This window comes from Schistocerca serialis, chromosome 1 (assembly GCF_023864345.2).
Source record: "Schistocerca serialis cubense isolate TAMUIC-IGC-003099 chromosome 1, iqSchSeri2.2, whole genome shotgun sequence".
In the NCBI taxonomy this organism is placed as follows: domain Eukaryota; kingdom Metazoa; phylum Arthropoda; class Insecta; order Orthoptera; family Acrididae; genus Schistocerca; species Schistocerca serialis.
In genome coordinates this window covers 35915427-35940120 of record NC_064638.1, presented here as the reverse complement: position 1 = coordinate 35940120, position 24694 = coordinate 35915427, and the positions used below count along the sequence as shown (strand labels likewise).

The 24694-nt window shown below is 39.6% G+C and overlaps 1 protein-coding gene, 1 long non-coding RNA gene and 1 pseudogene across 3 annotated transcripts in view; 2 read left to right on the top strand and 1 right to left on the bottom strand.

The window, feature by feature from the left end:
* The window catches only part of LOC126461236 (uncharacterized), a 52989-nt gene extending 29620 nt beyond the window's left edge, over nt 1–23369 (bottom strand). The window contains exon 1 of the long non-coding RNA XR_007585946.1: nt 23280–23369. This is a non-coding gene — a long non-coding RNA (uncharacterized LOC126461236). The remainder of the gene's footprint in view (nt 1–23279) is intronic.
* The window catches only part of LOC126461210 (uncharacterized), a 168190-nt gene that overhangs the window by 90415 nt on the left and 53081 nt on the right, over nt 1–24694 (top strand). The window lies entirely within an intron of this gene.
* LOC126427312 (5S ribosomal RNA) lies at nt 2165–2283 on the top strand (annotated as a pseudogene).

The window sequence follows — 24694 nt, the reverse complement described above, 5'->3', positions numbered from 1 at the left end:
CATTATTGGCTTTCAGTCCTCCTGTAAAATATTACTGAGCCCACAAAACTTACCCATGAGGTTCTGAGCTGAATGCAAATGGTTCTATCTTCACCCTGCCTGGAGACAAGCTCCAATACAGGAGTATGTGGCAGATGGGCATTGTAAGCTATAGGACACCTTGGCATACAAAACCTGCCACTTAATCTTACCCCTCCATTGATAAACCCTACAGTGGGAAAGGCAGAGCAATGTCCAAACCCACACATGTCATTTACCCGCTAACATGTGTTTAGCGCAGCGTTTTATTTAAGGATGACCACCACTAAACTGTGTGCATGCGTGAATGAACACAAAAGATCTATTCACATTGGGAACAAGGGTACCTAGTTGCTGAAAGGTTAGTGTTCAGAAGAAAGGATTTGGGGAGGGATGGTGAGGCCATATTGGAGGTGAGGAATTCCTGGAAGGTGATCAGTGGATGGTTAGATGAGAGGGGGGGAGGGAGGATCATTGTTGGATGAGGTATGAACTGGATGAGGCAGGGTTCAATGCTGGGATAAGGTTGGCTTTGGTCCACCTGTCTAGGATAAACAGCCTCTGCCAAACTGTGGCCAAGAACAAAGTAGACTACTCTGCGACACAAGATGCAGCCGAACGTAACATGCTTGATTTCAATGCCTGCTGCACTACCCGAGCCATCTTTATCCTCTCCTCCATCTATTGTTCCCACACCCTCCACCCAACAGTTTCCACCCGCCCTGTCCTATCACGTCCTCCCTATTCTCGTTTCCCTCCCACTTTGTGTGTCTCCCTTTGCCAACGCTTCCACCCAAGTTTCCTGTTCCCCACGCCTCTCTTTTTTTGCTCCCCATTTCCACTCCCCCTCCCTACCTCCCTCCCCCACAGCCTCCTGATGCTGTGCCTGTTGGCAGTCTAGTGCCTGCTCACACTGCCAGACAGTGCTCTTCTCCCCCCCCCCCCCCCACATTGATACCCTGCTGTCCCTTCCCCTTCCCCACCCCTTCTGTGTTGCTGCTTTCATTTTATGTGACACCTGCATTCTGGTCCAAGCTACCGGAGATGACAGGTGGGTGCATGAGTTGTGCTTGATTGTGTGAATGAAGATGTGTGTGTGTTCCTTTTCTGATGAGCTTCTTTTTCTTTTTACCACAGCTGAGCCATTCTAATCTTTTCCATACTTACTTCCTTTAATTTGTTCATGTAAGGTGTAGAATGTACACTGTGTGTTAGTATGAGCTATTTGATAGCTTGTACATTAGTAAGCATGACAATTTTAACTTGTGTTTATGTTGTTTGTCTTTGAGTTTTATAGCTCAGCTCCAATATCTAGTTGAGAAATCACCAGGGTAGTAGTCGCACACTGTTTTAAATTGTTGAAAGTAGCATGAGATCTACCTAAGTCTTTTGTTTTATTATAATAGGCAAAACACCATCAGCAAACTCCCAAATCCATGTCTCCTATAGCTATACTTATCTTGCTTCATATGATGTTTGGGTTGTTTTAAAATTATAAATAACAAACAAAAAATGTGTAAGATACTTGTTTATTATTGTTCTGCACAGAATATAAATACAGTACTCTACTTGTATATAATGTTGTTAGTGTTGCCACCACGCTAATTATTAGAACTCACTCATCTGCAACTCCTAATCATTCTGTTAGCAACTACCTACCTCCCTGAAAACCATCTGGAACTGCCCAACCTCTGCTTAGGCAATTTCTCTCATTGTGATGGCTTGTGAAATTCTTAACCGAGGTCTACTTGAGAATTACAAAGTATCTTTTAAATAATCATTTGTACAGTTACCAAATTTTAGTAGAATTTGGAGGATCAAAATAGAATTTGCGGACACTCACAGATTTTTGGTTCGGTTTGTACAAAAATCATCTTTATAATATATTGCTTAAACTGGACTGATTTAGGCAGGAAATAGATAATAACAAGCAAAAATATAAATTGCTACAAAAAGGTCAACTAAAAATTATACAGAATGTGACTGATAGATTACAGTTCTGGACTAAGATTTTTCCAAGATAAAGTATTTAATAAATTGTCGGTGCTTTTTTATCACCGTTTTCATTCATTAATATTATTTAAAGCATCAGCATTTGGATGGAAAATTTACCTCTATCGAGATATCTCAGCATCGTATGTCAGTTGCCAATGGCCTTGCCGCAGTGGTAACACCGGTCCCCATCAGATCACCAAAGTTAAGCACTGTTGGGCTTAGCTAGCACTTAGATGGGTCACTGTCAGGGTGTGATGGGTGCTGTAGGCAAGCTGGGTGCACTCAGCCCTTGTGAGGCTGATTGAGGAGCTACTTGGTTGAAAAGTAGCAGCACCAGTGATGAAGACTGGTAACAGGTAGGAGAGTGGCGTGTTGACCACATGCCCCTCCATACCCACGTCCAGTGATGCCTAAGGGCTGAGGGTGATGTAGTGGCCAGTCAGTAACATTGGGCCTTTGGGTCTGTTCAGGCGGTGTTTGTTTGTTTTTGTATCTCAGGTACTTCAGAAAGCTTCTTAAGGAAAGTATCAAGAAGGAAGTTAAGCAGTGTTCTCTTATCAGGCTTTGCAGGTTTAGTTCACAGAAAGTATCCTCCACAAAACCTATTACATCATTAATTATGAAATATAAATTTTCATGGCCAGAAATTTTACAGTTATTATTATTATTATTATTATTATTATTATTATTATTATATTCCAGGCTTTCATGCCATGGTTGGATGAATATCATTTTGAAAATCAACACTGTGCCCATGGAGAAAATTATAACCAGATTGGAAGCAGGCATTCATAGTGCGATTGCAGAAATCTGTATAGAAGAGTAAGAGTAAAAGTATTAGCTGGCATAAAGGCTCCTAAATATAATATAACTGTGGGTGAGAGGAATGCTATAAAACACTTGAATGAGTATGTTAGTACTATCTTTCTCCCCATTGAAAAGGACAGTACAACGGTACTTTTGAATGTGGTCCACTCTCACAGTGAGATTGCAATTTGTTAGACCTGCAGCCATATAAGAAGCTGAGTAAGGGCCCCACCAATAAAATTCTTAGAACTATTACACAGGTAATAATAGTCCCTCAGTCAGGACATAGAGAAGGGTCTGTTCATTTCAGCTGCACTACTACTGAGATTTTATGAGTTGGCAAAAATTAATAAAGAGCATTTTTCACTAAGACCAGTAGTAAATGCCATTGGTTTACTCAGCTTTCAATTCACCAATTCTTGATAACATTATTACAATTGCATGTTGCCTGATAGGACTCTACCTCAAGAATTTGGTACACTTCATCAGTAAACACTTGGTTTAAGAATCATGAAAGAAGGTTGTATACACGGAAGAACCCTGGAGATACTAAAAGGTATCAGATAGATTATATAATGGTAAGACAGAGATTTAGGAACCAGGTTTTAAATTGTAAGACATTTCCAGGGGCAGATGTGGATTCTGACCACAATCTATTAGTTATGACCTGTAGATTAAAACTGAAGAAACTGCAAAAAGGTCAGAATTTAAGGAGATGGGACCTGGATAAACTAAAAGAACCAGAGGTTGTACAGAGATTCAGGGAGAGCATAAGGGAGCAATTGACAGGAATGGGGGAAATAAATACAGTAGAAGAAGAATGGGCAGCTTTGACGGATGAAGTAGTGAAGGCAGCAGAGGATCAAGTAGGTAAAAAGACGAGGGCTAGTAGAAATCCTTGGGTAACAGAAGAAATATTGAATTTAATTGATGAAAGGAGAAAATATAAAAATGCAGTAAATGAAGCAAGCAAAAAGGAATACAAATATCTCAAACATGAGATCGACAGGAAGTGCAAAATGGCTAAGCAGGGATGGATAGAGGACAAATGTAAGGATGTAGAGGCCTATCTCACTAGGGGTAAGATAGATACTGCCTAAAGGAAAATTAAAGAGACCTTTGGAGATAAGAGAACGACTTGTATGAATATCAACAGCTCAGATGGAAACCCAGTTCTAAGCAAAGAAGGGAAAGCAGAAAGCTGGAAGGTGTATATAGAGGGTCTATACAAGGGCGATGTACTTGAGGACAATATTATGGAAATGGAAGAGGATGTAGATGAAGATGAAATGGGAGATATGATACTGCGTGAAGAGTTTGACAGAGCACTGAAAGACCTGAGTTGAAACAAGGCCCCCGGAGTAGACAATATTCCATTGGAACTACTGATGGCCTTGGGAGAGCCAGTCCTGACAAAACTCTACCATCTGGTGAGTAAGATGTATGAAACAGGCGAAATACCCTCAGACTTCAAGAAGAATATAATAATTCCAATCCCAAAGAAAGCAGGTGTTGACAGATGTGAAAATTACCGAACTATCAGTTTAATAAGTCACAGCTGCAAAATACTAACACGAATTCTTTACAGACGAATGGAAAAACTAGTAGAAGCCAACCTCAGGGAAGATCAGTTTGGATTCCGTAGAAACACTGGAACACGTGAGGCAATACTGACCTTACGACTTATCTTAGAAGAAAGATTAAGGAAAGGCAAACCTATGTTTCTAGCATTTGTAGACTTAGAGAAAGCTTTTGACAATGTTGACTGGAATACTCTCTTTCAAATTCTAAAGGTGGCAGGGGTAAAATACAGGGAGCGAAAGGCTATTTACAATTTGTACAGAAACCAGATGGCAGTTATAAGAGTCGAGGGACATGAAAGGGAAGCAGTGGTTGGGAAGGGAGTAAGACAGGGTTGTAGCCTCTCCCCGATGTTGTTCAATCTGTATATTGAGCAAGCAGTAAAGGAAACAAAAGAAAAATTCGGAGTAGGTATTAAAATTCATGGAGAAGAAATAAACACTTTGAGGTTCGCCGATGACATTGTAATTCTGTCAGAGACAGCAAAGGACTTGGAAGAGCAGTTGAATGGAATGGACAGTGTCTTGAAAGGAGGATATAAGATGAACATCAACAAAAGCAAAACTAGGATAATGGAATGTAGTCTCATTAAGTCGGGTGATGCTGAGGGAATTAGATTAGGAAATGAGGCACTTAAAGTAGTAAAGGAGTTTTGCTATTTGGGGAGCAAAATAACTGATGATGGTCGAAGTAGAGAGGATCTAAAATGTAGGCTGGCAATGGCAAGGAAAGTGTTTCTGAAGAAGAGAAATTTGTTAACATCGAGTATAGATTTAAGTGTCAGGAAGTCATTTCTGAAAGTATTCGTATGGAGTGTAGCCATGTATGGAAGTGAAACATGGACGATAAATAGTTTGGACAAGAAGAGAATAAAAGCTTTCGAAATGTGGTGCTACAGAAGAATGCTGAAGATTAGATGGGTAGATCACATAACTAATGAGGAAGTATGGAATAGGACTGGGGAGAAGAGAAGTTTGTGGCACAACTTGACCAGAAGAAGGGATCGGTTGGTAGGACATGTTCTGAGGCATCAAGGGATCACCAATTTGGTATTGGAGGGCAGCGTGGAGGGTAAAAATCGTAGAGGGAGACCAAGAGATGAATACACTAAGCAGATTCAGGAGGATGTAGGTTGCAGTAGGTACTGGGAGATGAAAAAGCTTGCACAGGATAGAGTAGCATGGAGAGCTGCATCAAACCAGTCTCAGGACTGAAGACCACAACAACAACAACATCAGTAAATTTAATGGCATAGTGGTCCATACAGAGTATATATTAGTCAGTTTTGATGGAGTATCACTTTTTACAATTGTTCCATTTTATGAGATGTTGAAATGGCTGAATCATATTTTTCCTGTGGATATTACAGAACTATTTAAATATTGTATCATATTGATGTACTTCAAATGCAGCAATGAGTTTTATGAACAGACAAATGGTGTGACTATGTGGAGCCCCGTTTATTTCAAATTTATTTTTATGGAAAAATTTGAAGGACAGGTATTAGCAACTACCAGAAAAACCAAATATATCATTCTGTTACACTGATGATATGTTCATGTTGTGGAGACATGATGGAGAAAAATTACATCATTTTCAAGAACATCTCTATGAGATTCATCTAAAGACTCAGTTCACTATGGAACAGGAGATAGAAAACATATTGAATTTTCTTGATGTTCCAGCCTTCAAGAAGGAAGATGATAATTTTGGGCACAGGGATAATGAAAATCCAAGCACACAGACTGTTACCTTCACTGAGATACAAATCACCACCCATGACAAAGTGAGGTGTTATAAAAATGGGGAACCTCTTTGCAGCAGAGCTGTTTAATACAGAATTGGAATATTACAGCAATATATTGTTGAAGAATAGATAATTGTCTGCTGAGATAAAAAGAGTGTTAAGACAGCTACAAAAACATCATAGTGATGTATAGGCATATGATAAAACCGAGGTGCCCCCCCCCCCCCCCCCACTGAAAAAGACATTACTGACAACACAGGAAAGATCTTGCTAAAACAGAGTGCCACTGCTATTTACAAACCTACCCATAAGATACAGGAACACCTAAAAAGTCAGCCAAGGATGCTTGAAAACTGCTGAAAAAGCAGATAATGGTCAAAAACTGACTACAAGAATGTAAGAGCAAGTGCAGAAGGGCAAAAACTGACAGATCAATCATTGTGGAACATACGTTGCAGCCAGACCATTGGATTCAGTTTGATAAAACTCAGAATGTGGCAGCCACAAATGGCTACTATTAAAAGCTATGTAGAGAGACCAAAAAGATTATTAAACACCCTAACAATTTTTTCAGTAGAAGGAGGGTTTAAAGCTACATGATATATGGATTCCAGCACTGAAGAAGATGTGTATTAGGCTCCCATCATGGGATTCTACCAGTAACAGACAACAGGAGCTGACAATGGCCAATTGTGTTCAAGTATTCAAAACCCGTGGCGTCGTGCCTCTGTTCAAGAGCACATAGAAATGGAATTTCACTTCAACCAATAGTGAGCTAGGCTTTGCATCAGACCTTCAAAAGAGCTACAACCCTCTTTGAAGATGATGTCTACAGACATGGATGAAGCATTTGACTTCAACAAAAAATTCATCTGAGTATAGCATAATATCCTGGAATAATCCAATAATTGAATTTTGTCACTGTGAATAAGAGATGGTTCTGATTTCCAGTAAATGTTTGTAATGCTGGTGATAATTTCTAAAAGGGAGACACAATATCAATACTTGAATAGCATGATGAGAGCTGATAGAGTAAGTGTAAGTAAGGAGATGGATAATTTCAAGCAGTTTTGTGTTGTAGCTCAATGTGCCTGTTGTGTTACAACTAATTTTCACTACATGAAAATTTACGTTACGAAGCAAAAAGGGTCTCCCTTCAGAAGCAGTCACTTAGTACCTACAATCAATCTTTGATTTAATAACAGAATGAGCAATTCATTTGGATTATATCAGAAACTCTACAACTGTTATAGAGTTGTACCAAGATTAAATGATTCTGTCAGTTTTCAAATTTTATGAGTTTCATTTTTTTAGAAATTGTGCTTTGCTTACCCTATGCCTCCCTTTTCCAATATACGAGTTGCCCCTTCCTCCTCCAACTCAGATCTTGTGTGTGTTCTTGTTGGATCTTACCGTTGTGACTGTCTTTTATTCACTGTTACTATTTATTGGTGGTATTTGTTCACTGAAAACTGATAGTATGGTATTGAATACACTTGCTTCAAGTAAGTGTGGTCCAACAATCTGCCTTCAGTGAAAACTAAATGTTCCTCATCTATGTATGGCTATTTGTATGGGAATATATATATTGCAGACTATCAGTTGTAGGTTGGTTCACATAAATAGTAACTGTTATGATCACATGAAGTTACTCTGATCTTCAGTACAGTGATATCCATCTGTATGTTGAGCTGACAAAATTTCTAGTTGGTGTGATGAATGGCAGCTGGCTCTGAATGTAGAAAAATATAAGTTAATACTGATGAATAGAGAAAACAATCCCATAACGTTTCAATACAGCATTAGTAGTGTACTAATTGACACAGTCAGGTTGATTAATATCATGTTGCAAAGCAACGTGAAATTGAATAAACATGTGAGGATTGTAGTAGGGAAGGTGAATGGTCAACTTTGGTTTACCGGGAGAATTTTAGGAAAGGATAGTTCATCTGTAAAGGAGACCACATATTGAACAATAGTATGTACTGCTCAGGTGTCTGGGATCTCCATCAGGTCAGATTAAAGGAAGACATTGAAGCAATTCAGGGATGGGCTGTTAGATATGTTACCAATAGGTTTGATCAACATGCAAGTATTACGGAGATGCTTCAGGAACTCAAATGGGAATACTTCGAGGTAAGTCACCATTCTATCTGGGTAATGCTATTGAGAAAATTTAGAGAACTGGCGTTTGAATCTGACAGCAGAATGAGTCTGCTGCTGCCAGTGTACATTTTGCATTAGGACAATGCACATAAGATAAGAGAAGTTAGGTCTCATATGGTCAGTTTTTTCCTTACTCTATTTATGAGTGCAACAGGAAGGGAAATAACTAGTAGCGGTACAATGTACCCTCCACCACACATAGTAAGGTGGCTCGCAGAGTATGTATGTAGATGTAGATTCTTAGTCTACTTTACTCACTGAGGAAAGGAAAATCTGGGATGCAATGTAACAGTATTATAAAAACGGTAGTTGCTATTCAACATATAGCAGAGGCACTTAGTCACAGATGGGCACAACAAAACAACTGTCAGAAAATGAGCTTTCAGTCAACAAGGACCTTGTCGAAGATAGAACATACACACAAACACAACTCATACATGCATGACCACAGTCTCTGGCTGCTGAGGCCACACTATTGAAAGTTCCATAGGACTGGAAGAAGGCCCAAGCCATAGCAATCTATAAAAAGGGTAGAAAACTGGATGCACAAAATTACTGGCCAATTTCACTGATGTTGATTTGTTGTAGAATCATGGAACATAGTTTGTGTTCAGACATAATGATCTTTCTAGACTATGAGAAGCACATCTGCAGAAACCAGCATGATTCTAGGAAACAGTGGTCATGTGAGACACAGCTGGCCTTCTTTGTACATGATATACAACAGGCTCTAGATACTGGCTCCCAGGTTGATCCCATATTTCTCAACTTTCAAAAGTCTTTCGACTCAGTTCTGCACTGTTGCTTGCTCCAAAAAGTGCATGCTTATGGTATATCCGATGACAGATGTGATTGGATAGAAAGTTTTCTAACAGACAGAGAGCAGTATGTCGTCCTGAATCGAGTGACTTCAACAGAAACAAGCATAACATCAGGTGTGCCCCAGGGCAGCATAATAGGTCCGCTGCTTTTTACAATTTACATAAACGATCTGTTTGATGGTATTGACAGCAGCGTTAGACTGTTTGCCAATTATGCTGTGGTCTACAGGTAAGTAGTATCACATGAAAGTCGTGAACAAATCAATGAGGGTTTGCATAAAATAAGTGTGCGGTGTAATGACTGGAGTTATCTCTCAATATTAGTAAGTGTAACCTACTGCGTATAACAAGGCAAAAAATCCTCAATAATGTACAAGTACAAAATAAATGCCCAGTGTTTGGAAGCAGTAACATCCATCAAGTATCTGGGTGTGACTGTTCGAAATAATCTCAAATGGAAAGATCAGATTACACAAGTAGCGAGCAAGGCGAACTCTAGATTGTGCTTTATTGGTAGAATCTCGAAGTGATGCAGTCCTTCAACAAAGGAAATTGCTTACAATATGTTAGTTCATCCAGTGTTGGAGTATTGTTCATCTGTACGGGACCCTTACCAATTGGGTCTGATTCAAGAAATTGAGAAGGTCCAAAGAAGAGTGGCAATATTCATGACTGGTACATTTAGCCATATTGAGAGAATTACAAATCTCATAGAAAGTTTGAAGTGGGACACATTTGCAGATAGACAACGCGCTAGATGGAAGGGGCTGCTCACTAAATTCCGAAATCTGATCTTTGCCGAGGATGTAGAGCGTATATTATTACCTCCAACTTTCAAATCACGCAATGATCACCATTCAAAGATAAGGGAAATCAGAGCTTGTACTGAGGTGTTCAGACAGTTGCTTTGCCCTCGCACGATCAGCAAGTGGAACAGAAGGGGGGGAGGGGAGGGGGGGGGCTAGATGACTTTGGCATGAACTGTGCCCTCTGCCACACACCGCTTGGTGGCTAGCCACACACCGCTTGGTGGCTAGCAGAGTATATATGTAGATGTAGATGTAATGGTCAACAGCCAGAGACTGTGGTCATGTGTGTGGGAGTTGCATTTGTGTGAGAGTGCATGGGTATGTTCTACCTCCAACAAAGGCCTTATTGGCTGAAAGCTCATTTTCTGACAGTCATTTCATTGTGCCCATCTGCAACTCACATCTCTGCTATATGGTGAATAGCAACTATCCTTTTCAATATTGTTACTTCCTGTGTAAGTAGAAATGAAAACTTCATAGTGCATAGTCAAAATTATGAGCCTCACTTTTCACAAACGTGTTCTGCAAATAGTTCAATATCCTGAGACTTTGCTATGATCCCATAATTTATCTAGCCAATTCTAGTTTCACTGGCATTTCTCCATGCAGGTTATTCAATTTTTGTTATACATGTAGAATAAAAATGAAAAGGCCCACAACAGATACTATGTTGTGTGGAACTGCAAAGTGATCATTTTTCAAGAGCAAACTCCTGCATGGAACTGCATAAATTGGCCCTTTTTGGAATCAAAGTTTCGTCAGATTGTGTTTGGTATCCAAATTAGTTATGTAGCTTATTACCTCTTGCCATGCATTAAACAGTGGTTTGCATGTATGGACATAGATTAACCATTAGTGTAAAGTGAACACAAGATGATAATACATATTTGAATAAGGAAATATGTCACTACAACCTAGTCTAACAAAAGTTACATTATACTTTTTAAGTTTACAAAAATAAAAGTACATTTATGCAATTACTAGTTCTTTGTTGCTTCAATTTTCACAAATCTATTAGTTGTATATAATTTAACAGAAAAATTTTACATTTCATCTTGATTGTGTAGTGGTGTGAACCAAGCTAATCTCAACTTCTGTGGCAGTAAACATTTTCCTTTATCACATAAAATTCATTGATCAGCTCATTAGATAAAACAGACTACCCTAACAAATCATATTAATGTCATCTTATGTAAATCATTTTAATTTTCTTTCATAAATAATCTCTCGTTAAATCTAACAATGGAACTCCAAGTTGCAAAATCAACAATATTAGGAAGAGGACAGATTGCTGCTCAGGTAAAGACAACATGTTGAGATAAAGACAGGCACAGTGGAAAAACTGTTACATATTTGTCTTTCAGTCAAAGCTGTCTTCAGAAAACAGAACACACATGCATTCATACCACCAAGCACATCTCACACACACATGACTGCCATCTCCAGCATCTTGGACTGGAATGCGACTGTCACAGTGAATAAAATTAGCAACCTGGAATGGGGTGGGGAAGGGGGAGGGATAGCAGGGTAACGGTAAGGAGACTCAAGAGCATCTTTCAGATAAAGCACAGTTTAAACAGAGTTTGAAAGACTTTGTTACACAACTCCTTCTACTCCATAGATTAATATCTTAACAGAGACTGTTAAGCCAGCTTAAGTAAAAATATCTGTTAGATTTCAATTTTGACAGCACCTGGTCACAATAGCAGAGATTAGGTGTTTTGTGTATGATAATAATGCATAACAATATTTCATCCTGGTGGTGTGTTAATTCTGTAAATATTAGCTGTTCCAGTTTACTGCATTGCTTTCACCTATCTCCTGAAAAATAGTCAGAGTAGTAAGTATTATATTCAAATGTTTCATGTTATACTTTCTGACATGTTCCACACCCATGACGATCATTTCATTTTTTGGGTCTTCGGAACAAAAACTGATTCTAATCTAATCTAATATTTTGGCATAGCATGCAGGGACTAGAAGGCAGCATGGCAAGATTGCCACCAGGCACAGCAGTGGGAGGCTGTGAGGCAGGGATGTGCATGGGGAGGGGTGAGGGGAGCAGAAAAGGAGAGGGGCAGGGAAAGGGAAATATGAGTGGGTCCATTGGCAGAGGGCAGCACAAAATGAGAGTGAGGGGCCATGAACAGAGAGGAGATTATAGGACAGAGGTGGCTGAAACTCTTGGGTGGAGGGTGTGGTAACAGTAGGTTACCATAGGTTGAGGATGGGATAGTTTTGGGAGTGGAGAATGTATGGTAAGGATCACTCCCACCTGCAGAGTTCAGAAAATCTGGTGGCAGAAGGGAGGATTCAGATGGCCTGGGTTGTAAAGCAGCCATTGAAATCAAGCATGTTATGTTCAGCCACACTTTGTGCCACAGGGTGGTCTACTTTGCTCTTGGTCACAGTTTGGTCGTGGCCATTCATCCTGGTGGTCAACTGGTTGGGTGTAATTGTACTAATATAAAAATCTGTGCGAGATTGCAACTGAGATGGTACATGACATAGCTGCTTTCACAGGTGGCCCGGCCACTGATGGGGTAGGACAAGCCTGTGACAGGACTAGAATAGGAAGTACTAGGTGGATGGATTGGGCAGGTCTTTCACCTGGATCATCCACAGGGATACGGTCACCTCTCCCAGTCCATACTGCCATCCAACTGCGATCCTTCCCCCAACTAACCACCCCCTGGTCACCTTCCAGGAATTCCTTACCTCCAGCTTGGCCTCACCATCCTTCCCCAGGACCCTTCCTAAGAACACCAACCTTTCAGCAGAAGGAAGGACAGCTATACACAAACTCACAGCAAATTCTGACCTAATCATCCTACCAGCAGACAAAGGTCCCACCACTGTTGTTAAGGATTGCAGTGATTACCTGTGGGAAGACTTCTGTCAATTATCTGACTCCTCCACGTGCAAACTAGGCCAGAGTGTCGCCACCCCAAAAGTCCAACATAACCTCCAATCTCTGCTTAACACCTTAGGCTCTTTCCAGAACCTCTCCACAGAATCTGTTTCCTCTTCATACCTATGACACGTTGCACAACCATCTTCTACATGCTCCCCAAAACTCACAAATCCACTGTCCTACTGTGGCTGGTTATTGCACCTGCACTGAAAAAATTTTGCCTCTCATTGATCCAATCAATTGCCCAAAATCTAGCCTCCCACATCAAAGATGCCAACCAATTCCTTCACAAGCGTTCCACCGTCCCAACCCCTTTATCTCCTGGATCCCTAATTGTCACTGTTGATGCTGCTTTCCTATACACCAACATCCATCATGCCCATGGTATGGCCACTATTAAACACTAGCTTTCCCAGTGTCCTTCACACACGATGCCCACTACCTCATCCCTCATACATCTTACCAACCTCATCCTAAAACACAACTACGTCTCCTTTCAAGGAAGGTATACAAACAAATCCACAGGCACCCACATGGTGCTTTTCTCTGTCAAACTGTTTACAGCACATCTAGAGGAAACCTTTCCAGCCTCCTCAAAACCCAAAACTCCTCTTCATTGATGATACTTTCACGACCTGGACTCAGGGCCAAGATACCATATCCTCATTTGTTGACAACCTTAATACCTTCTACCGCATCCACTTCAGCTGGTCCTCCTCAACCTAGCATACCACCTTCCTGGATATTGACCTCCTCCTATTTGATGGTTACATCCACATTTCTGCCCATATTAAACCCACTATCCACCAACAGCACACACATTTCAACGGCTGCCTTCCCTTCCCCAACAAATAATATTTCCATATAGTCCAGTCATGTAGGGAGTGCAGTGTCGAGAACTCGCTTGCCCAGTATGCTGAAGGTCTCACTAAGACCTTCACAGACAGGCATTTCCTACATCTTCATCTGTATGCATACTCCACAAGCCACTCTGTGGTGCATGGTGAGGAGTACGCTTTTCTAGCATGCTGCCTTCCTGGACATTGACCTCCTCCTCTTTGATGGTTCCATTCACATATCCATCCACATTAAACCCACCATCCACCAACAACAGATGCATTTCCATGGCTACCATCCCTTCCACAACAAATAATATTTCTATATAGGTCAGACACGCAGGGAGTGCAGTGATAAGAACTCCATTGCCCAATATGCTAAAGGTCTCTCAAAGACCTTCACGACAGGCACTACCTACATCTCCATCTGCATACATACTCCACAAGCCACTATGTGGTGCACGACGGAGAGTACCCTGTACCACTACTAGTCACTTCCTTTCCTGTTCCACCTGCAAATATAGTGAGTGAAAAACGACTGTCTACAGTGAAGCCCCTGTTTTATGTTTTCATGCAATTCAGACTTAAAAACTGCAGAACTGAGGAAAGTGTTTAAACCCCCCCAGAATATGAGGAAAACACATGTAATTGGCACATATGATTAAAAATCACAGTCCTCTCCAGTACTTTGTATAAAATCTGCCTAAGTGAAGGAAATTAAATTTACAGTATAATGTTTATACAACAATTTGGGTAATGAATTTCATCAGTTCTTAAAAAAACACAGGTGTGTAACAGCTAGAAAAAACTCATTAAAAAAAATGAATTTGGCACCTGGATAGAAAGTAATCGAGCTGTTTTCCAACATGCTATGACCACAAATTACATGTACAAAACATGCATTTTTGAGAGATCATCCTTTGTGCTCACCCGGAAGAAAGCAAAAGTTGATGAACACGTTGAATTAAACCAAACATATCACAGCAGCTAAGTGGTTAAACCATAAGCTTAAATGCGGGCATCTGCTTAATGACTTACTTTGGTACCATTGGTGTTATTGTTTAATGCTTTTTTCATGAGCCTCACTTCATATGCTCACCACTGTTAAAATGTTATTTTAGGCTTGAAATGGAGATGTAAAAAAATGAATTTACTTCCCCTGTTGACATTACATGCTTATTACAAGTCAGCTCAGTGAATTTCTGTACACTGTGTAAAATGTAATTTTGAAAGAAAGCTCAGGTGCTATAGTTTCACTTCATACATCATTACTGCCAATATTTATGATCTACAGAGTGTGGTGTGTGCAGTGCAAAGTATGTACATAAATAGCACAAATAGTTGTTGCAACTGTATCATGTCAGATTTGAACATGAAAGTCTTTAAAATGTGCTATCGCAAAACCCTTGTTCTACTTCCACGTGAAATTTTTGTCAAACCACATCATCTGCATGAAATGTATATTTTCAACACTTCACAAAATGCTTTCACCCCTACCAGCTCTCCCATCACTAAAGGGCAACTCCCCTGTCCACACATCCAGTAGGCGAACTTGTTTTACATTTTACATTTGTAAATGTGGTGTGGTGGCTATGCTGACTATTGGGTGACCAGCTAATAAACATTCACTAGGTGGAAATGGGAAATGTTTTCTCGATTATGACCAATTCTTCAAGACTCACTGTTTGAATTTAAAAGGTTGATGATTGATATTGTTGCTGAATACAGTACATTGGAAAAATGTGTAAAAAGATCAGAAATATGAGACTGATTTATAAGTAACACAAGAAAAGGTCATGGCTGGGCCCCTTCATCATGTATTGGCTCAGTCCAGAACACTTTGTGTTGACTGTCTTGTTTTCCCATTACCGCTGCTACCTAGCATTAATTGTATCATATTTGTATGGTGAAGCTAAATGTTGGAAGTTGTGTTGGCAACACAGAGTGTGGATTACATCAGTACTTCCTCTTTCACATCTCTCCTCTCCACAACAGCTTAAAATATTTTCTTAGCTCTGCCACCACCCATGATGCGAACCATCTGACTTTTGTGCCGCTTATAACTCATTCAGTTTCATCAAATGTCAATAGGAAGAAATTGGACTGAAGTCAAGTAAGACATCGAGTAAGAACTTAGAATTGAGGTACACCTTACTAGAAATAAATGTAAAATTGGGGGATATTTAGCATCAATCTTCTCGGTTTTTTGCAGGGGCTAAAAATTTATGGTGTAGAATAATGAAAAACGTAAACTCGGAAATGTAAAATCATAGTTCCACTGTACATGCTTCCATGTGGACACTAATTTCTCATATGTTATCGTAATGGTCCGTATGTGAAATGAGTGTTAGCAGCAGTAGAATGATTCTGCAGTCACCTTCAAATTCTGGTTCTCTGAGTTTCCCAACAGTGTTCCTTGAAAAGAACATAATCTTCCCTCAACATATTCCCATCTGATGTCCTGAAGCATCTTCAGAATACTTGCATGTTGTTCGAACCTACAGGTGACAAATCTAGCAGCCTGTTTACCTGCTTCAACATCTGTCCCACAGACCTAATCCGTAAACATTTGTCCTGTACCATTACCTCACACTTCCTCAAAGAACCAGCTTAGAGGAGTGCCTCCTTCATCACCCAATACTACCACAGACTGGAACAACTGTACAATATCCTTCCCACTCCTCTTAAAATGTTGTTCTGTTACCCACCCAACTTCCACAACATCCTGAACCTCCCTATGCCACTACCAATCCTAACCTCTTGCCACAGGGATCATATCACTGTGGAAGACACATGAGCAACACCTGCCCAGTCCATCCCCCAGCACTTCCTGTTCCAGTCCTGTCATTGGGTTATCCTACCCCATAGCGGCTGGGCCACCTGTGAATGCAGCTATGTCATATACCATCTCAGTTTCAGTCTCACACAGATTTTTATATTGGTGTGGCTACACCCAACCAGCTGCTGTCCAACAGGATGAATGGCCACTGCCAAACTGTGGCCAAGAGCAAAATAGACCACCCTGTGACATAACATGCAGGTGAACCTAACATGCTTGATTTCAATGGTCGCTTTACAACCCAGGCCATCTGGATCATTCCCTCCACCACCAGCTTTTCTGAACTACACAGATGGGAGTTATCCTTAAAACACATTCTCAATGTCCAAAATCATCTCAGCCTCAACCTATGGTGACCTACTGTCCTCACAGTCTCCATCCAACAATTTCTGCCCACTCTGTCCTACGACCTTCTCCCTGTTCACATCCCCTGCCTCACAACTTTCTGACCCTGTGCCTAGTGGATTTGTCATACCTCCATGTAGTCCCTGCATGCTTCAGGCAGGCAGGCACTCTTCTCCCCCCCCACCCCCCCCCCCCATACTGCCTATCCCTCCCCCTTCCCTGCCCCAATCCAGAATGCTACTTTTATTCAAAGTGACAGATGTATTCCAGTCAAAGCTGTTGGAGGTGATGGTCATGGGTGTGTCAGGTATGCTTGCTTTTAAGAGTGTGTGGTGTTTTCTTTTCTGAAGAAAGCTTCGGCCAAAAGTTGAATGTGTAACAGTCATTTTGTTGTGCCTGTCATCATGTCAGCATCTCATCTTTATGTGAGTAGCAATCAGTCCTTTTGTTAGTATTGTTGATAACTGCTCATAAATAATTTTCATATCTCCCATCAGTAAATTTCATTACTCAGAATATATAAACTTAATAGGCTACATTTAAATCATGTGGCAGAATTGTTAATGAAGAGTTCTGATTTAGATGTTTTGTCAAAAATATCTGATTTAGAAATCCTTTAATCATTACCTTTCTTTGAAAAAAGATCTTTAACTTCACACCTGAGGCATAATTTTATTGTGAAAATGGAGATGTGTGCAAACTGCCATAGAATCACCAGAAAAGGAAATCAGTGGGAGGAATGTCACCATTATTTTCATGTGGAATGTTCCAATACAATCTATATAAGGTGTTTGGATATTCCTTTTACAAACTTATAGGACTTGTAGAGGGGAGGGAGTACATAATGTTTTGTATAGGAACCCATGTCTGGAAATGGCACCCAGTGATGCTATAGAGCTTCAAAGTTACAGGTGCCAGCACCTGAAAATGTATGTGTACACAGGATGATTTTGTGATAATGTTACAAACTTTCAAGGAAGATGCAGAAGGAGAAATATTTCAGTTTGAGTAAGGGTCCCTGTACAGGAAACAAAAGAGTCAAAAGTTATAAGCAAAAATTGTTCTTATACCTCTGACAGTGGAATACATGTAGCGGTACTGTTGTTGCTAAGACTGTTGGATCGATAATTTTCAGAGGAGGTAGCACGGACCAAAGCAAGGAAAAGTTTCTAGTAAACATGGGCTCTAAAATACAGGGTTATTACAAATGATTGAAGCGATTTCACAGCTCTACAATAACTTTATTATTTGAGATATTTTCACAATGATTTGCACACACGTACAAAAACTCAAAAAGTTTTTTTAGGCATTCACAAATGTTCGATATGTGCCCCTTTATTGATTCGGCAGACATCAAGCCGATAATCAAGTTCCTCCCACACTCGGCGCAGCATGTCCCCATCAATGAGTTCGAAAGCATCGTTGATGCGAGCTCGCAGTTCTGGCACGTTTCTTGGTAGAGGAGGTTTAAACACTGAATCTTTCACATAACCCCACAGAAAGAAATCGCATGGGGTTAAGTCAGGAGAGCGTGGAGGCCATGACATGAATTGCTGATCGTGATCTCCACCACGACCGATCCATCGGTTTTCCAATCTCCTGTTTAAGAAATGCCGAACATCATGATGGAAGTGCAGTGGAGCACCATCCTGTGGTACGTTTAGCTCCCTGCTTGCTTTATTCGTCAACTTCCGTGGGCTACGCGTGAAAGTTGCCTTCACGCGTTCAACCGTTTCTTCACTCACTGCAGGCCGACCCGTTGGTTTCCTCTTACAGAGGCATCCAGAAGCTTTAAACTGTGCGTACCATCGCCGAATGGAGTTAGCAGTTGGTAGATCTTTGTTGAACTTCATCCTGAAGTGTCGTTGCACTGTTACGACTGACTGATGTGAGTGCATTTCAAGCACGACATACGCTTTCTCGGCTCCTGTCGCCATTTTGTCTCACTGCGCTCTCGAGCGCTCTGGCGGCAGAAACCTGAAGTGCGGCTTCAGCCGAACAGAACTTTATGAGTTTTTCTACGTATCTGTAGTGTGTTGTGACCATATGTCAATGAATGGAGCTACAGTGAATTTATGAAATCGCTTCAATCATTTGTGATAGCCCTGTACATACCTTGAGAGCTATGAGCACTTGTTCAATAGAGGAGAGGACACTAACAAAGATGGACAAGCACTCATTGCTCCTCATGCCTGTGCATGTTTAATAGGATTTTTTTTCTTGTTTTAGACCATACTACCAGCTTTGAAAGTCACATACTCTACATTCTTAGCAACAACAGTATCAGTACATGTATTTCACTGTCAAAGATATTAGAATAATTTTCACTTGTAACTTTCAATTCATTCTTTTTTGAACCAGGAAACCTGACCTCAGATTAATGCATCTATCTGTCTCCATTATCCTTGAAAGTTTATAACATCAGCACAGAATCACCCTCTATATACACATGCTTACAGGTGCCAGCACCTATAACTTTAACACTCTGTGACAGTAATGTACAAACTACAACAGAAGGGGGAGGAAAATTTTCAGAGAATTACAAGTAATAGAAAGGCTGCAGACCACAGTTCACATACAACAGAGGCAATTTTGTGCAATAGACTACTATCTGACTTTAAGGTGACTAATTTATATATCAAGCACTTATTAATAGATAAATGCTGCTATTCAGTATAAGACTTCCAATTTTAATGACCCCCTGTAAAACTGCTAGTTTATAAAATCTTAAGCTTGCTTTTGCAACAGAAAAATGGTAATTTGTGAATCGTACTTTTTATATCAATGTATGCCTTTATATTCTTCTAGTAATAGAAGTAGGCTATTGTATCTCACCATGTATGTAAACTAATGTTATGACAATATCTCAAAACTGATTGTTATATGAAAAGCAAACAGATAAATTAGTGAACAGTGAAATGCTGCAAGTCTTATTGGTACACTCTGCTGATCTGATAGTTGCCGACAAAAAATTCCACTTGAATTGTTAATGATACTCATATCAACACTTTTAGATCACAGCTGTGTATAGTAGGATGGTTCATCTTCCTGTCCCAATTGATAAATGTTGATGAAGCTTTTGATAGCTTTGTCAGTCTTGTTTCTACTATGTTTAATAGGTGCTGTTCTAAAGTATTAAAAAGACACAAGGGAAAAGCAAACAAAATTAATCATAAAAGTTTATATCAATGGTTTACACATGTCCTCGAAAAATTAAGAACACAGGTCATCAATCTCTGTATCATATGAAAGAACAGTGAAGAAGATGGGGATCAGTACCTTCAACTAAGCAAAAGGCACAGATTTGCAATTATAAAACAGAAATCAATGCAAAATAATAACTATATTTAGCAATCATAAAATGAATGCAAAGGTGCTTGGAGAATTATTAAAGAAGAACTGGGTAATACTAGTAGAACCACTTGTGATACTACAATATCACACCAAATGCAAAGAATAACTTCTTTATTAATTCTGACAACAAAGGACACCCAACTCAACAAAATAACAACTTTAAATCAGGCATTAATAAACATTTTGAAAAAACAAAGTTATTCATATTGCACAATAAATCTGCAACATCCACATTCAAGTGGACACAGACTGCTATAACTGAAGTTGCAGTAACTGTTGCGAAATGCAGCAACTCAAAAAAGCAGAAGACTTGTATGGTCTGTTAAATTTTGTTATTCGGAAGATAGTGGACATTATACTATACCCCCGCCGGCGAAACATTGCACTTGACAGTTCGCTTTTTGTCTAGTTAGGTTGGCTATACTGTAATAGCGATGTTGCAACAGCAGCCTCTATACACACAGCAGACGATACAGTTTTCCGTCCCGTCTCGTAAATGCAAGCGATTGAGCAATTACAGTGTATATAAAAACTCGTTTTTAGTTGTACTACAATGACAGGAAGTAAGCAACCATATAATAATGCATATAAAAGCATAACAATGCGCACCCTTTCGATAACGGAGCAAAGAAATACAAAAAAAAAAACAAGCATCTGACGACTTGTACTTTAAAATCAATAATGTACGTAGCTTACAAAATAAATAATAACCGAGATTGCAATAAATAACCAATATTAGTAATTTTTCACTCACCAATTTACAGCGATAATGGCGCAATTCCATCCAGCTCGCCATCGTCACTGTTGTCCGACTCATCGCCAAAACCGTCTTCATCGTCGTCATCAGCAAGACAAATCATTAATTGTTCATGGGCACTGATAATGCCTTCTATTGTCTGGGCTGCTCGTATAAGCTTCTCGACGTGCTCTACTTTTTTTCTCCATGAGGCTGCATCCACAGTCACAAGAGCTTCACGCAACAGCTTTTCCACCTCTGTTATTGTAAAGGACTTGTTGTTGTTCCTTACATACATTTTTACATCACTCCATATTAACTCAATAGGGTTGAAATGGCAGTGATATGGTGGCAGCCTTATTACAGTATGACCCTGGTCCTTGGCAATTTCGTCTACTACATATGTAGGTGTCGTAGGCTTATTTTCTTTAACAAGAGAATATAACAGAACCTTTGTCATACTCATATCCGCTGCAATATTTCGAGCCTGTAACCACTGCACCATAACTTCTTTTCGATCATTTGTGGTTGGGGCTTTGTTCTGTATCACCGAATGATATGGCGCATTGTCCATTACAATTGTTGTAGGGACAGGAAATTGTTTTAAAAGGTTCCTGAACCACTCAACAAATCGTGTGTGATCCATATCTTCATGGTAATCACCAGTCTTTTTTGATCTAAAAACTAAAAGTGCGTCAGGGACAAAACCACTGGAGGAGCCTGCATGGACCACAATTAATCTAGCTCCTCTTCCCGTCGGCTGATGGCCGCTACTGCTGGGTGTGTTATCCGTCCAACATTTATTCACAGCTTCCCCGGCATTAACCCACGTTTCGTCTAGCCAAATTATGGAATGAATGTCTCTGCCCACAATTTTGTGCAAGAAAATGCTACGAGCGGTAACAATATGTGCCCTCTCTAACAGTACTTTGCGTCCGTCTAGCGTTTTGTAACGGAAACCCATGTTTTTTAGCACAATTTTTAGTGATGTTTTACCACCCCTGAAGAGTTCACTTTCTTTTAAAGAGATTAATAACTTGGCTACAGTCGGATACTCTTTTCTGCTGTAGTAAGCATAAACATGCCTACGAATTGCATCTGTCTGGAAAGAATCTGAATCTGTGATAGGACTAGGCCGCTTTTTCTTCTTTCCCGGGGTTGATAAAAATGTATTATTTGATCCAGACAGCTCGGAATCATTACGGCTCACTTCAGTATCTTCCAAGTTTTGTAGTAATACTCCCTTACTTACTACGGTTCTTGCACTAACACCAAGAGTTTTCGACGTACGTTCCACCACTTTGTCGGCAGGAATTGATGGCTGTCCATGAGTGCTTACGTAGTTTTTCTCCTGCTCGTAAAACTCACGAGTTCTGCGTAGTAACTCCAGTGCCTGGCTGTTTAGCGGCACCCCTCGACGCAAAGGATTGTCACTAGGTGAACGAAGTCTTTTCGGTGGCATTTTCCAAGTATGTACACTCACAACGTAACAAAAGTCACAACGATATAGGACACAGTACAACGAAAGCACACGGTAAACAACATACAATTCACGTTGTATACACATCCACTAAACAAAGCCGGCAACGCGGGAACTTTGACGTCACAGCACGTGAGTAACAGCTGTGCTCACTGCACTGTGATTGGCTGGCGCCCCACGCTGAACGCTTAGCGCCTATCGTTCTTCACTTGTTACTCTGTTACGCTGCCAACTTCATACGCAAACGTCAAGTGCAATGTTTCAGCGGCCAGGGTTATACATTATACTACAACCATTCCATGTACTAGTAAGTTTGATTTTCATGAGATGTTTTTTTCAAGCCTGTGTAAAGATTACAGGAGTTATACCTCTACATAGAAAAGGAAACAAGTCATACATTGATAACTACCATCCTGTTTTATTGTACAAATATTTTCAAAAATAGTAAAGTGTTGCATGTGCTAACAAATTTACAAACATTTCACCTGCAATGAAGCACAGGAAAACATTCAATATGACTTCAGAGAAACTTCATCTACACTGAAAGCCATTGAAAATGTTGTTTCAACAGTACTCAGTTCCTTTGAAGTAAAATCATCTGTTGCTTCCCTTCTACTCTCTACTCTATGAGTAATCAGATTCTAATAGATAAACTGAGGTGCTGTTTCATTTGAGATTCAGGACTCACCCTTATAGAATTGTACCTTGACAATAGGAAGCAGAAGGTACATCTTAATGGTATGAGCTCTGGATTCCTATTCGTTTCATGTGGTGCGCCTCAAAGTTCCGTACCAGGACCCTTATTGTTTATAATCTACATTAATTACCTACCTAGTACCATGCCACGTAAATCTGTTCTGCGTGCGGATGTCATCACTTTCATTGCAAAGGAAAATGACATACGTGATCTAAAGGAACAAAGTATAGCCAACCTAACAATTTCTAGTAACTTGTTTAAAGACAGTGAATTAACTGTAAACTAAAATAAAACTTAAAAAGTAATTTTTAGCAATATTATGAAAAGGATAGTTGCTTCTCACTGCAGAGATATTGAATTGCAGATAGGCAGAACAACAAAAACATCAGAAGTGATCTTTAGGGAAGGGGCTATGTGGGTAAGGACAAATAACAGTATTAACGAAGAATTGTGTGTACTCCCCACCAACCACCAGAAAGCAAAGAGCAGCAGACATAATATAGACAGCAAAGAGAATACAACAGTGACAAAGTAGTTACTTTACAGCAATTGTTTCTTCAGTTAATTTGAAAGTTTTAACTAACAGTATTAATGATAATAACTTAAGATATAATTACATAATAGAAAAATTAAGTATTGTACATAATATTATTTTTATGCCATTTCCGTTCAAGTGGATATTTATTACATTCTGTTTACAACTAAAAATCACTTGTATAATTATGCAATTGCTGATTAATCTTTATAGCATTGCATAGTGAATTTATAGGATGTGTTGTGTTGTTTACTGAACAGTGAAGGTGTATCATTTATCAACTCCATTATAAGATGATACTGTGTTTTTGTAAGACCTGAAACCAATAGAATGTGTTGTGTTGTTTACTAAACAGTGACAGTATATCATTTATCAACTCCATTACAAGATGATACTGTGTTTTTGTAAGACCTGAAACCAAACTGTTCTTTACAAAGAAGATTGTACTTTGTTAAGTACCATAAAAGTGAATTTCTATATTTTCTGGCTAACCTTACTTATGTAGAGGAAACAATTTTGGATGCTTTTGTGTCTCTGGGAAGAAACCTATGGTGAAGGATTTATTTATGATGCACACTAAAATATCTTCGGTACTGTGATGTTTTATTTTTTCACCAACTGCGACATGGTCGCGTATACAAACAGTGATCCAACACTGTCAAATGTTTTTTATTCCAGTCTTTGAACACAATATGAATTCTTTAGATGATGACCGGTTTCAGTCCGTAATGAGCATCCTCAGATCTATAATATACAAATATATAAAGCTAGTGAGCAGTGTGTCTTTCAACATAATACAGCAATACGTGTCACAATAAACTATCATACAACCAGGGAGATGTACAGAAAATACAATAAAACGTACCTTTTTTACACCATGTCCTAAAGTGATAAGGCCATAATGGCATCATCAAAACATATAAATATAATCAGCATAGTATTGTCATATAGATCTAAAATAAGGTGTAGAAAAGGCCACATCATCCACACAGTCATTATTGCAACTGGATACTG